Source organism: Lepus europaeus, chromosome 8 (assembly GCF_033115175.1).
Source record: "Lepus europaeus isolate LE1 chromosome 8, mLepTim1.pri, whole genome shotgun sequence".
NCBI classification, from domain to species: Eukaryota; Metazoa; Chordata; class Mammalia; order Lagomorpha; family Leporidae; genus Lepus; species Lepus europaeus.
The window spans coordinates 87,185,855-87,201,492 of NC_084834.1; the positions used below are offsets into that span (position 1 = coordinate 87,185,855).

Genomic DNA, 15,638 nt, shown 5'->3' on the forward strand with positions numbered 1-15,638 from the left:
ATAGGATGATTTCCTTTTCATTTGAGTAAATTCCTAAGAGGCTGGTTCATATGGTAGATCTGTTTTCAGATTTCTGAGGAATCTGCATATCATATTCCATAATGGTTACACTAGTTTACATTCATGCCAACAATGGATTAGGGAAGCTTTTTCCCTACATCCTCTGTATCATTTATTATTTTTTGATTTCTGGATGATAGATATTCTAACTGGGGTGAAGTGAAACCTCATTGTGGTTTTTATTTGCATTTTCCTGCTGACTAGTAATCCTGAGCACTTTTTCATGTGTCTGTTGACCATTTGTGAAGGGTAAGATTAGGACAAAGAGATGTTCTTTTTGGGTTGAATTGACAAATTTCAATGAACAAATTTCAAGGGAACTCTGCAGCTCACCCTCAATATTTCTCAGCTCTGTTCCTCTTCTCATCATTGATTTTTCTCTTCCTCAGCTTCACAATCAAAGTTAGCAATGAGAAACAAAACTTTGACTGCATTCTTCCTGCTGGGTCTTACAGACACCCCAGAGATTCAGACTGTCATGCTCATATCCTTCCTCCTATGTATTCAGCATCACTGGACATCTGATCATCATTCTCCTCATGCTACTGGACTCCCACCTCCAAACTTCCATGTAGCTCTTCCTCAGGAATTTCTTCTTCCTGGAAATTACCTTTTACAACCATTTTTACTCCTAGGCTGCTGTGCAGTATCTCAACTGGAAATAAGACCATCAGCTTTGCTGGGCACTTCTCTCAGTACTTTGTTGCTATTTTCATCTAGGACACTGAGTACTACCTCCTAGCCACCATGTCCTATAACTGCTATGAGTTTATCAGTAAACCCCCACACTATACGACCTTCATGGACCAGGGTCTGTATCCAACAGGTTCTCTGCTCTTCTATGGGCCAATTCCTCATCATCTGATGCTCAGTCATTCTTACCAGTCAGCTGGATTTCTGTGCATCCAGTGTACTCCATCACCAATTTTGTGACTATGGTCCCCTCATAGACATATCCTGTTCACAGGAATTGATTGACTTCAGCAGTTATGACCATGGTGGTCACCCTGGTGCTAGTTATTACCTCCTACACACACATCACCAGAACCGTTCTGAAGATACTGTCTACGCAGCAAGTGGAAAAGGCCTTTTCGATTTGTTCTTCCCACATTATTGTCATCCCCCTCTCTTAGGGAAGCCACATCTTCATGTACATAAAACCTTCAGCAAAAAGGGCTTGCCTTCAATAATGGATTCTGTTGCCCCTCTGAGGGGCATTTACACCCTAAGGAATAAACATGCAATACAAGGATGTAACAAGAAAAGCAGCAAAAACTCATTAGTTTTAATGGCCTCAAAATAAATGTAAATTTAGAGTGATTAAAAATATGTAACTTTGAAAAACCACTAAAGATATAAAGATTCACTCATGTTGCAATTATAAATCTTCCAACCCATTCTATCACCTGCCAAATGTTAAGTATACAGTACAGTGAACAGACATGCAATTTATTGTGAAATTCTAAATTTGATTTGCAACCTAGCTTTGGATCACTTACCCACTATAAAACAGAATGCTCTTTCCTTTTAAAATGCACACAATCAGTGTAGCTTACCTAGACCAAATGTGTTGTTTGGAAACAAATCTGGAAAAAAATCATAAAATGTTTTGCTAATTAAATTATTTATTCTGGTTACCAAGTCACTTTTACATGTTAGTTCAGTCAGACCTGAACACAGACGGCTCATACACATGCACTGAGTTTAATGAAGGCACAGATCAGCTCAGTGCCGGCACATACAGGAACACCTGAAACTTAAATCTGTCAAATTCTAAATGATATCATAAAGACCCAAAACATGTTGCACACAAAACAATACATGATCAGTAAATATTACCAAATGAGGGGCCAGTGCTATGGCACAACACGTTAACGCCCTGGCCTGCAATGCCGGCATCCCACATGAGCTGCTCTACTTCCGATTCAGCTCTCTGGTATGGCCTGGGAAAGCAGTAGATAATGGCCCAGGTCCTTGGGCCCCTGCACCCACGTTGGAGACCCAGGAGAAGATCCTGGCTCCTGGCTTCGGATAGGCGCAGCTCCAGCAGTTGCAGCCAATTGGGGAGTGAACCATCAGATGGAAGACCTCTCTCTCTCTCTCTCTCTGCCTCTCCTCTCTCTGTGTAACTTTGACTTTCAAATAAATAAATAAACCTTTAAAAAATTACCAAATGAATAAGTGAATGAATGAATGAATGAATGAACGAACATGTTACATAATCAGGGGACAGGAAAGAAAAAAGATATAAATGCAAGGAGAAGCTATAGATGAAATAAAAACATAGTTCCAGGAAGAAAAAACAGTAATACCATTTCTATAATTTATTCTATTTCCAATATAATAATATTTTAGAGTATGTTTTAAAAATTAAAAACAGATGACTATTTTATATGTTAAAATTTTCATCCACAAGTTCTCCAACTACCTATTTCCAATTATATTCTGTTGACCTCTATAAAAATTCCGATCTCAACTATTATCAGGTTTATTGTGTACATGGAATTACACTAGGTTCCCTACACCTTAGAATATGATACTCACAAGGTAACCCGATTATTATAATTTTAGCAATACTTACACTGCTAAGACACTGGCATACATTTTCTGGTTATTTGATTAGTTCCATCTCTTAGAAGTTAGTCCTTTAAATAATTAACAGATTTTGATGGGCTACTGACATTTTCCTTGGAGACCATTGCACTTTTTATTTACACGTTGCTGGTATAATCTATTTTCCATTAGAATGATTCAGCATTTTGCTCTGCAGATCACACTCAATTTATCTAGCACTTCTGCCTAATAATACTGCTAATACATAGTGTTGTTTGATAATCTGGAACATGTTCAGATTTAGGGGAGCAAAGCATTTTATGAAACTAAATTTAAGTAAAAATGAGATTTTATTGGCTAATCATAAATGTTAGAGGAATAGATCCCCTCTCTAAAAATTAGCTTCAAAAACACCTTAATACTCTTTTACAGTTCAAAATGTAATGCATCTATGAAGAAGTATAAGTGAAATGTCTAAAATTTTACCCATCAATAAGCTAACTTTTAGTCTACTTGTTTTGTGAATCCTAGAAGAGGTCACAGGACTCCTGGGTCAGACACAAAGAAATTTCTTATTCATACCGAAAACGATAGCCATAGTGACAGCATTATGTTTATGTGTATATGTATGTGTGTATGTATGTGTATGTGTATGCCAATTCCCACAGGGCAACAGAAAGGCACATGACAAGCCCTTTATAGGAGGTGAAGGTGGAATGCAATTTTTCAATATTGAGAAGTAAACATACCTACTATTTATTCACTCTGCAGTTAGATACTAATTCACTCTTCTATGTCTGCTCACTGTACAAATATCCTTAAACAATATTCTGGCAAAAACAACAGTGAGTTACTTTGCTTGAAAAAGTTGCAGAGCTGGCGCTGTGATGTAGTAGTCTAACCCCCAACCTGCAGCGCAGGCATCCTATATAGGAGCCAGTTTGTGTCCTGGCTGCTCCTCTTCCAATCCAGCTCTCTGCATATGTGCCTGGGAAAGCAATGGAAGATTGCCCAACTACTTAGATCCCTGAACCCATGTGAGAGACCCAGAAGCTCCTGGATCCTGGCTTTGGATAGTCTAGCTCTGGCTAATACAACCATTTGGAGAGTGAACCAGCAGATCTAAGAACTTTCTGTCTCTCCCTCACTCTCTCTTTAACTCTACCTCTCCAATAAATTAAATCTTTATTTAAAAAAAAAAAAACAGTTGCAGAAGTAGGAGTGACCCAGGGAGAATTGTGTCAAATTATTTTTTATGGCAGCATCTTAGTGTTTTGAGAATTTTCCCATAAATATAACATCCTGTCAGTCACTCTGGTAAAACTGACAGAAGATGGAACCAAACCCATTTGATTTATCCCATGAAACATTTAATTAAGACTACTAACAACAGAATTCTAAACAATATGAAACTGAATTGTAGTACTGAACTTAACCATGTCTCCAGAGTTGTAGATACAGACAGATTAGATACTGCCTTAAAAAGCCAGGTGGTTTTCTGTATTGATCCTGACACAAGTCATTAAGATAGGTATGGCAAGAAGGATTAAGTCATATCATTGATCACTTCAGCTGAGGGCACAAAGAAATCTTTACTGCCTTTCAAACTGGTAAATAACACTGTATAGATAACTCCATGTAGGGTGTAATTTAATAATGAATGACAGTCTTCCAAGCCTATTTTGGAGAGACCTCTGCAGTAATCTAAGAACTATATAATCTACTGTTGGTGTTTACTTGTACATCTTGTTGGGAAGATTGTGTTTATCAAGTTCCCAAGCCTTTTGACCTTATCCCCTATCCTTGTGCTCCCATATCTCTGTGCCTCTATGGTAACTGGTGTCATGGTAACCTACAGGCCCATCTGCTTGGCTAGCAGCCCACAAGTCATTTGTGCAGCTCTTTAGCTCTGTGCCACAATTGTGTGTAGTTCCAAATAAGCAACTAAGGGGCTTGGTTCAGAGTGGCAGCTTATGGATGTGTGGATGTGGCTATTGGTGAATGCAGCTATTTGTTTTATGTGGCTATGTGTGGATGTGTGTAGATGTCTCTGTGTGTGTCTGACCACCACCATGGACACAAAGGCAGATCTCTCCTGTGGCCCCACCACCTTCAGGGGCAAGTGGCTGTTCCTTGTGCATTCCTCACCGTCGCTGTGAGTAAACAAGATATAAACCCATAAACACTCCCAAGTTGACCTCTGACCTGTCAGAATCTGATCTGCTTGTCCTGGGACCTAAGCCCTGGTATACACTTCAGTATAGTCAGCAGGACTCCTTTCAGCCAAGTATGGAATCAGAGGGTGGAATTTGGGGATGGATAGCCACAAGTATGTGGTGGCTGGTGATTATGACTTGCCCATTAGGGTAGCAAAGGCAATGCCTGGGCTCATAAAGATGTCCAAGCAGGGACACCAAGATAGCATCAGGGGCTGCAGGGTGGAATCTTCCTAACTGCCTTGTGGGCATGAAGCAATGCCAAACCACTGTAGGCTGAGACCCAAGAATAGGGCTGGGTGCCATAGAGGCAAAAATGGATCCGAGGGATGCCCAGACAATGGCTGATGCCACCGTGGGATGGGCCCTTTCACCACCTTGTGGGCAGAGAATAATGTTGAGCTTCAGATCAAAATTAGAGCAACATGAAGCTTCCAACATACTTGAGAGGGGAAAAAAAATGGAAAAAGGCAGCAACTCTGAGTGCAGTGGTGGTAAGTTCCAGCTTAAGGAACTACCTCCCTTCATCTGGGAAATGGGTGAAAAGAATGGAGTAGTGGCTGCAGTAGCAGTGGGAGCAGCAATGAGAGACCTTGACACAGATGGCCCTAAGGAAGCAACAAATACAGGAGCTCTAATACCCAGGAGAGGCATCAAAGACCAAGATACAGGTAAAAATGATGCTGCTACAAAAATGTTGCTGCAGCTTACGAGGGTGAGTGAGGCCCCAAGCCAATGCACCCACTTGGAACTGATCTCAACACCCTTGGTTGTAAGTTGCAAGGCCCTTGGGACTGTTTGTGGGTGGCAAGGAGGAATGTTTTATCCTCCACAGTCCCGACTGACCCCATCATTGCAGTAGGATTCATCGCATAGCATCTTGAAGACTCCTGAAATGATCACCCAGGCTTACAGCATGTTCTCCACCCACTGAAGCTGTGCCACTCAGTTAAGCAGGTGCTATGGGCTGGCCTCTCCCTGGTGCTGAGGACAGGGCTGGATACTCCCACCACGGTCTTCAACAGCAATGCCAGATGGGACCCTGGGGTTGCAGAAAAGGTGAGCATCAACTGGCACTGCACTCCACTCCCCATAGTGGAGTGGGCAGATGCAGGCAAAAGCCTAGGGCTTCAGCAAAGCTGAGCACTCTCCTAGGAAAAGCAGCAGAGCACACAATCAGTGTGTCTGGTGAGGAGCACTTGGGCCTTCTGTTGTTTGTGAGCCAGTGGGCTGGGACTCCTTGAGAGACAAGATCGAAATCCCAGTTGGAGTATTACCAAAGTAAAAGGTGATACTCCCAAGTGCTGGAGCCCAAAACAACCAGTAGAAGATGGAGAGAGAGCAACGCAGCTGGCAGAGGCAGAGACAGAGGAAAACAATGCCACCCCTTGGGTACAGCCAGCGCCAGAGACTACCTGGCAATTGTAATTGTTGAGTCCCCTGGTGACAGAAAAATACTGAACCTCCAGTGTTATTCAAGGCTTCAGAGTCTACCTACTCATGGGGTATAGAGGTGGATGGTGTTCTGTTCTTGGAGATAAACCCAAATCAACTGATGTCTCTTGCAGTTGTGACATAGCAACACCTTATGTCATGATTCAATAAGATATTAACCTGTGACTCTTACAGATTTAAAAGCAGTTATGTACATTTTGCTAAGCCATCTAGAGTCATCTCTTTAGAGACAGAAAACAGATTTTATTTGACTTTTTCTCCAAATAGATGAATACAGCCTGATGCTGCAAATATCCTGGTGGACTGAACACCTTTGAAACAGTGACCAACCAATTGGCTTCTTGGATAGGTACCAAGCTGTCTATTAGCTTTGCAGCTGGGCTGCTGCAAAAGATAGCCTCAGACATTGACCACAATGGACTTGGTTATAAAACCACACTTGGATGCATGCAAAGACTTTAGTCTGAGAGCAATACAATAAAACCCAATCAGTGTTGGAATAGTTTATGTCATACCCTATAGTTTGTTGCTGTAACTTGAATTGTTATGGTCTTTGGATATAATGTTCCATACCCTATGTATACTCCCAGCACAGGGACCTTTGCACAAACAATGTATATTCAGATTGAGGCAAAAAAATTTGAAGGGATGGACTGTTGGGAAGATGGTTTTTATCAAGTTCCCACACCTTTTGCCCTTGCCCCTTTATCTCTGTGCTCCCACATGCCTGTTCTTCTACAGTAACTCATGTCATGGTAATCAACAGGTCCAAGTGCTTGGCTAGCAGTCCATAAGTCTGTTATGTAATGGCTCAGCTCCAGGCCACTGCTCTCTGTAAATTCATATAAGCAATTGGGGGATTTGTTTAGGTGTGGCTGCTTGTGGATGTATGGGTACAGTGATTGGTGAATGTGTCATTGTTGTATGTGGCTATGTGTGAATGTGTGCAGATGTCCATGTGTGTCTGTGTGTGTGTGTGTGTCTGACTGTAGCCACTGACAAAGAGGTTATTATCTACTGTGATCCCATGGCCATCAGGGGCAACTGGCTATTCCTTGTGCATTTCTCACCTCCACTGTGAGAAAGGTGATATAAACCTAACTGGCAAGCCTTATAGTTTCCTACTAAGTTTGGAAAATTGAATCTGGTCGTTGTTTTAGAGGAATTTCCTGAAAGCAATCAGTCCAACCCATCTTGGTGTCCATACAACCACATAAGTGGCATCAATATGCGATGAAAAATGGCCAACTGACAGCCACTGAACTCAGGGTGTGGACGATGTCTAAATGTTTTGCAAATGTATCAAATAAGAGATGAAAACCCAAGGGCCACCCCAGCTGTATCCAACAGACTTCTAAGTAATGTTAAGAGGAATGGTTATCTAATCAATCTTAGAGCCATGTCATGGGGCTCAAAGACACAGAACTTAGTTAAATTTAAACATGTTGACTGCTAAAGCAGTTTTTTCTTCATGAAGAAGGATCCAAGTATGGTTCTAAAAGAGGAAGATAGTTTTGGGGGTCGGTGCTGTGGCATAGTGGGTAAAGCCGCTGCCTGCAGTGCTGGCATCCCATATGGGCACCAGTTCGAATCCCAGCTGCTTCACTTCTGATCCCTGCTATGGCCTGGGAAAGCAGTAGAAGATGGCCCAAGTGCTTGGGCCCCTGCACTCACCTGGGAGACCTGGAAAAAGCTCCTGATTCTTGGCTTTGGATTGGCACAGATCCAGCCATTGCAGCCATTTAGGGAGTGAACCAACAGATGGAAGATCTCTCTCTCTCTCTCTCTCTCTCTCTCTGCCTCTCTGTCACTCTACCTTTCAAATAAATAATCTTTTAAAAAAAAAAAAAGGATAGTTTTGTTCCTCCCTACCCACCACTTGCATACCTCCCAGAGTCTAAACTGCTCTTTCTAGCTTGTATAACTGTTCTCCCTCCACGACCATAAAATTATCCTTAATTCCGGTAGCTATATGTTACTTTTTTTCCGGTCAACCCCAATTCACATCTTGCCTTATCACTGGGAATAGGTAACAAAAGGACAATGGAATTTTCTTAAATCCTTCAGAAACCCATTATAGCACTCATTTTGGGTCATGTCAACCAGTTCAGAGGGACTCCCTAAACAGTGCACTCAATCAATCTAGGAGAATATCAATCCAAGAAAAGAATCAAAGCAGATGAACTAGAATTAAGTTTGAATCCTATAAGCCACATTTTGGCTGAGATGAGAACCAGAGGGAGACCAATCAGAACATACTGAGCCTTTCACTGGTGTAGACTTTTAATGATGGCTGCAGAGGCCTAAATCAGCTGTGAAAATACCCTGTAGCTGGAACCCAGATAACATGACCTAATGAACCTCAACTATGACCAAGAAAACTTCAATCATGGGCAAGGAAACATTCAATATACCTTGAAAAGTACTGAAATTTAAGGGCATTGTCAGAAGAGTGATTAACAAACCACTGTTTGCCTCTCCCTGTATACGAATAATATCCCCTGGGGAATGAGTGTGGGAATGTAATGTACCTCCTTAATCAATAATCAAGTCTGTTAGCTATCACCAGGTATTCTTTGATTTTCGATGAATTCCTCCTTTCAGTGTGGTTGATAAGCTCTTATAAGTCTGGCTTGTTTAAACCTGACTTGATGTAATATGTATGTATTTACCCTGTAAGAAAAGTATAAAACTCGTAATCACACTCAGGCTTACAGAACAGACACCTCAGGCAACTAACTGGTTATTTCCAGGTTTGAATCCTCATTCTGAAGGCCTGAATAAACATAAACTTTGATTTTTTTCAACCAGATTCATTATTTCTGTTATGACAGGAGGTGCTGGGTGAGGTGATAAATAAAGATACATCACACCAAATAACAGATGATACACCTACTTTTTACCTACCCTCTACCCTTCTGTTGGGCACTGGCTGAAAGAAGATAATCCATTCCTGGGAACATATGCACTCAATGATCAAACTTCTTCAGGGTGTTTTTTTTTTTGTTTTTTTGAAAAAAAAAAAAGTTTAAAGGTTTAAAGTTAAACGGTTTAAAGTTAAACTCTTTTTGAGATTATAATTAAGGAGGGCATTACAAAGCTTAATAATCACACCTGTTGATGGGAGGTAATGTGGCAATTCCACTGAACACTTCATCTCTCAGCCAATTTTTTAAACTATTTTTTTTAACAAAGGAAGCACTAATGTCAGACTAAAAAAACTCTGGAAAGCAAACTTCATGACAAAAATGAGTCACTGGGGTTGTAAAGCCATGGATGGAGTCAAAGTATCTACAGTCAAAAGGCACCACTGAGAGCCCTAAGAGATCATCTGTTCAGTTTAATCAATGTGCCAGGCATGGGTGAGGGCAGTGCCTCAGCTAACGAGATTCTGCTCACATTGCAAGAAAAGCACATCAACTTTGGCAGGAGTTACAAGTTTTACATGCAGTGGCAGCCTCTACATAAGAAAAAATAGCATCCTTTACCTTGTTTAGGTGGATGTGTTGCCATGTCAAGTCAATTGATGTTTCTGGAAAGAGTGGCAATCTGAAACATGAGCTTTATTACAGTTTGTCTCAGCAGAGAAGTATGGGCATCTACATGAATGAACAAAATAGCACGACCAGCAGTTGAAATTTGTCCCCATTCTCCAAAACCCCAGAAAAGCTCTATGAGAATTTTCAGTTTTTCAAATGGCAGATCAAACAAACTATCTGCAACTATCAAGGGCTAACACAATCCAATAATGTTCACCAATGGAATTATTGGCTAGAGCTAAGAAAATTCTTGAGTTTTGCCCACTGAGCAAAATGACCTAGTGCATTTTTAGTTTTATATAGCTGCTTCAGAGTTTCTACAGCTTCAGCAGCCCAGCAGATATTATTGAATTTCCACTAACCTTACTCAACACGCTTCAGGCCCAAGCATTTAAGGGAAATTGTGAATCAAGGACCCACTGAGTCAGCAGATTTGCCTCAGAGGGTGGTGTGGGGAATGCAGTTTCCCCTGGAGGGATAACTGCCACTTAATAAAGCTAAGGTGCATCCAGAGATAATCCAGTGTGGTCTTGTCGAGTCCTTCCTGGTTAATTAGTCAGAGTTGAGTTCACTGACCCCCAGATGGGAACCTCAGGCCAGATGACCACCAGGCCTTCACAGGTCAGAGTTTTGACATGAGCCCAGTACCAACATAATAACTGCTTTTCAAAAGGAATGACTGGTAGTGCTATCCATAGGCAACAAGTCCAAAACCCCAAAGGGTACCTATCAGCTGGAAGCTACTCCCTTCTTCCAGAGTAGAACTGGCAGAATAATCAGCAACAGTGACTGTAGCTTTAAAGAGTAATTATGCTGTAGGGCTCCGAGGTACTATCGCTTCTCTGCACACAGTCATTCTTCAATGGGAGGCTTTCCCCTGATGCTTAACTCAACAGGAAAGTACTAACCCATACAATGCATCAAGTCTCTACTCTGTATTCAGAAATGAGGGGTAAAAATAGTACACAGAATTTACTCAGAGGGCCAAGCCCACAACATCAATGTGGAACCTTGGCCAAATCCCATCAGTTAAATTTGATTGTCAAGGAAACACTCCCCCTCCCACCCACTATCTACACACAAGGAAAGGAGAATTTGAAACAACCCTGGCTCTGTTCAAGCTGATCTCTTTATACTTACTTCCCAGAACTCTGCTTGCTACCAAACTTCAAATCCTTATTAAAAAAAAAAAAAAAAAAAAAAAAAAAAAAAAAAAACAATGAAGTGGAGGTCAATTTATTGCCTGACTGGCCATTAATCTGGTCAACATGTTCATCACCAATTCCAACAAAATTTCCTTGGATCCTTCTATCAAACCACAAGGCTTTCATCTATCATCTTCTAGACATATAGTATCTGTAATAATCCCATCTTTACTGACAAAACTGAAAAACTCTGAAGGTATTAAGAGGTTACCTTTCTGGAAAGCTAACACATTAGCCTGCCATTGTTTGACAGACACCTGCAGAAGCCACAAGGCTCTTTGGCTTAGAGGAAAATGACTGTATTACTCCTAACAAGTAGAAAGAGTATCCACCTTTTTTTACGCCAGTTGTGAGCCCAAATTCCCACAAGAGAATGCAAAGGGTAACATCTGTAAATGCAGTGGGTCACATTACAGGTGCAGAATATGAGCTTACACATTCAAATATTTTACAATTTTAAAAATGGCTGCCCTTTCATGCAAATGGAGACACTGTTTTTTCCCTATACAAATATCATGAAAAGACAATTCATAACAAAGATAGTGACTTTACTCATTAGACAAGAAAGAATGCTAGGGACATATGAATAATTATCCTCTGTCAAAGGACTAGAATATTCTCAGTAAACTATAGATCCATTACTATTATTTCAATTTTTAAAAAATACAGAGCAAATTATATTTCTTAAAGCCATTAATTATAAAATAAATGACTGGATTAAAAACAAAAATAATGGAAATCCATATCTGACAGAAGAGGATGCACAGCAAAAAGTTGGTTAATTGTGATTTCAATGAGTACAACTATTTCCCGTTTCATCCTCACTATTTCACTGAATACATACTTTATTCCAAACATACGGCAGCATATTTAGTTTGGCTAATATGCAATACTCTAGAGTACTATATTTTGTACATAAGTAACCCCATGGCTTCCAATACTTCTTTCAACCAGGGCAATATTTCTTATTCATCAAGCACCATTTCTAGAAAATCCTTCCTTGGAGCTGGCACTGTGGTACAGCAGATTAAAATCCCAGCCTGCAGCGCCAGAATCCCATACGGGTGCTGGTTTGAGTCTGGCTGCTCCACTTCCCATCCAGCTCTCTGCTATGGCCTGGGAAAGCAGTAGACGATGGCCCAAGTCCTTAGGCCCCTGTATCATGTGGGAGACCGGCAAGAAGCTCCTAGCTCCTGGCTCCTGGCTCCTGGCTTCGGATGGGCTCAACTCCAGCAGTTGCAGCCATTTGGTGAGTGAACCAGCAGATGGAAGATCCATCTCTCTCCCTCTCTCTCTCTCTCTGTGTGTGTGTGTGTGTGTGTATGTGTCTACCTCTTTCTATAACTCTGTCAAAAAAATAAATCATTAAAAAAAATAAAAAAGAAAATCTGTCCTAGTTACCATTTGTCCTTAACTTTCTTTATACACACACACATATATACTAGTAAACTGAGTGAACTGAAAATAAGATATTTTTGTGAGTACCCTTTGATCTATCACACTACCCTCTAATCAGAAGACTTCCAACAGATATATGATGAAAGATGGATGGCTGGATGCCTGAATAGTAGTGTGGCTTAATAAACTTTGGAACCTCACCATTGTATGTGTTGGCTATTGCCATAATTCTCATGTCTTGTATTCCTTCATTTATTTAGTGTGTTCACGTGCTACCATCAGATTATTACCATGTAGGAATCAGTTTCACAATACTAGTTTTCTTCTGAAAACACTGTAATTGCTTGTAATAAAATTAAAGACTGATGCCAAGATTCTGAGACAGTATTTAAAAACTTATATATATATGTATATATATATGTATATATGTGTATATATGTATATATACATATATGTGTATATATGTATATATATATATTTAAAACCTCAATATAATTTTTAAAAGTGACCTATTAAGCAGCCCATACTCTAACACAACTTGGACATTTCCCCTTCTGTATCTCCACTTGTATAATCCTCACAATAATGCTTTCTTCTTCCATTGCCTGTTTTGGAACCTTTACGCAAATTCTATGCCTTTTCTTACTGCTCCATTCAGAGTAAGTTATTCCATTTTAAAACTTTTTTTAAATAAATTATCTAGCTTACACCACAGAACTATGTGCTAATATAAGACGCAGATTATTATTTTATATTTAAGGATTAATTTTTGTAATTTATTCTCTTATTTTCTCTTTCAGATCATACACATTAGAGTAAAAAGTTTATTCACCAGTATTCTAAATTATTCTAGTCACATTCCTTTTTTTCTAGGACATGCACATTTTTCACAGTGGATTGTTATAAGCAATCTTCTCTAAGTATGGTTTTTCACATATCTTTATTCAACAATTGCAAGGAAATTCTTGTTATTGTTTGAGCTGTATTATGACCCTGGTCCTAACAGTGGTTTAATTTTACATTGTTATTAACTTAACCAGATCTGTTCATTCATATTGAAAACATTCTGAACTAGATGACCTCTAAGACTACTTACACTTAAAATTTTTTTGTCAATTATGTCAATAATAAAAAACCACAGTATTTTCTGTTGTCATGGTGTCTTTACAGTAACCTCTCCTATGACTTCTTTCCTCTTTGGCTAATTACTAGTTGTCAGGGAACTGGTTAGCTGACATTTTCAGTATGTATGCTCCTATTCATATTTTGAATAATATTACCTAAATATGAAAATGTAAAGTACACAAAGTGTGCTAAATATGTGATCTTTTAAGGAATAGCCATATATTTATAAATAAATTTTGTGTATATATTCAACAATGATATTAAATTAAAATATTAACATAATTAAGAAACATATCTATAGAATCAAAAGGGGCAATTCTTGAAGAGAATAATATCACAGATTTTTTTATTTAAAAACACAGTACAAGGATTATTCTCTGGAAGGATACTGGATTCTTGAAGCAGGGAGATTTTAAGGAGATTAATTGGGTTCATTTTATCTCTTCCAAAGGTAAATAAACCATGTGCAGCTACACCTTGTATGACACTAGAAACTCAGATTAAATTTTGAGAATTAGTTATAGAAAAGGTCTTTTTTGTAGTTGCTAATATATTAGGCAACATAATAATCTTCCATCGATTTAAAGGAATAGAAAGATGTGCACAGGTTATATTCAAAGAGTTCACCATTTTAAAATAGATATTGGAGTACCCAAAGATTTCAGTTTCCACGGCCATCCTGGGAATCCATCCCTTACAGACACCAAAAATGATTTCTAAGATTATCCACTTTTCATGATAAAATTTTAGTTCAGACACCAATACTACTACTACTAAATGGTTTATATTGGTCTTCTTAAAGAAAAATATACTCATTATATGCTTCCAGTGAAGTTGCTTGGCAAAAACCACTGGGTTTATTTGTAAAACATATCATCTGACCACCATGCACCTTTTGGTTCAAAGTATAGGTCACTGTCACGAGTATGTGCTCTTCATATTCTTACACATTTATAATACACATATAGGCTGGTTTATCACTTAAGGTCCACTAATTCATCAACCTTTCCTACAGGTTCATCAGCAGGCTAAGCTAATGTATAGAAGACCTTCCAGGAATGGCAACACATCATTATCCTCATTGATTGTAAACTACAAGTCTTTACCAACAGGAAACCTGGTTGTTAGGTCCTGCTCTGCAGGAAGAGTTTCTCTTAATGCATACACATCATGGTTTAACCAGTTCATATAAACTGTATTTCATATGTCTTTCTAAGCAAATGTAGGCTGATTGAAAATGGGTACCAATGGTTGTAGTTCTGCAGTCCAAACAGTTAGCATGTGGACAAGTTTGGAAACAGTACAGTCCATATTACCAAAACTAGCAATAGGCAGTCCAATTCCATATAGTCTCTGGACATACTGTATTTCATGCTTTTTTTGTTTGTTTGTTTGTTTTGTTTTTTTTTTTTTTTAGTTCTGCTTCCAGCAAGAGATGTTAAGATGAGACATAGGAGGTGGTCTGTTAAACAAACATTCAGAATCCAAACACTACTGGCACATAAAATTACATGACAGTCTTGCTTGGGAAGTAAGCCCAGCAGTTGAGATATCAAAATGGTTATCAACTTGGAGAATTTTCTTCCAATGAGCTTCTAGCTCTGATGTTCCCTTTCCAATGTAGTCAGTACTGCATTGGCTTTTGATTTCAGACTAACTGTAGTTGAAACTTGCTTAACAGCCTTCATTGCGTATTCAGTTTTATGAATCCTGCCCTGAGAGCTCCAGTCATATTATTGTCATATTGGTTGTGAACCATAGTTCACTAAGAGGTCTAGCTATGGGACTTCTCCATGGCTTATATTTCCACCAGTTAATAAGTCAAATTAATGTTTTCAAAGTTGTGAATTTCTTTTAACTTTTAAATCACAACACCATCTATTTTAGCAGATCTTAACCTTTCATTTTCATGTGACAATTTACACAGTCTTCACACTTCTCTCACAAAAGATAGTGAGCTTTATCCTTGGAAATGAAGAACATTGTGTTTGTGTGAAAACATGAATATGGGAAGATAGATTTCATGACTCTAAGGAAAAAGACTATTTAAAAGCTTATACATTCTATTTCCCCACAGTCTACTTCTA

General features: G+C 39.2%; 1 protein-coding gene and 1 pseudogene across 1 annotated transcript in view; both read right to left on the reverse strand.

The window, feature by feature from the left end:
* CCSER1 (coiled-coil serine rich protein 1) overlaps positions 1-15,638 on the reverse strand; it is a 1,228,673-nt gene that overhangs the window by 1,162,103 nt on the left and 50,932 nt on the right. The window lies entirely within an intron of this gene.
* LOC133765786 (proteasome subunit alpha type-1-like) lies at positions 14,572-15,310 on the reverse strand (annotated as a pseudogene).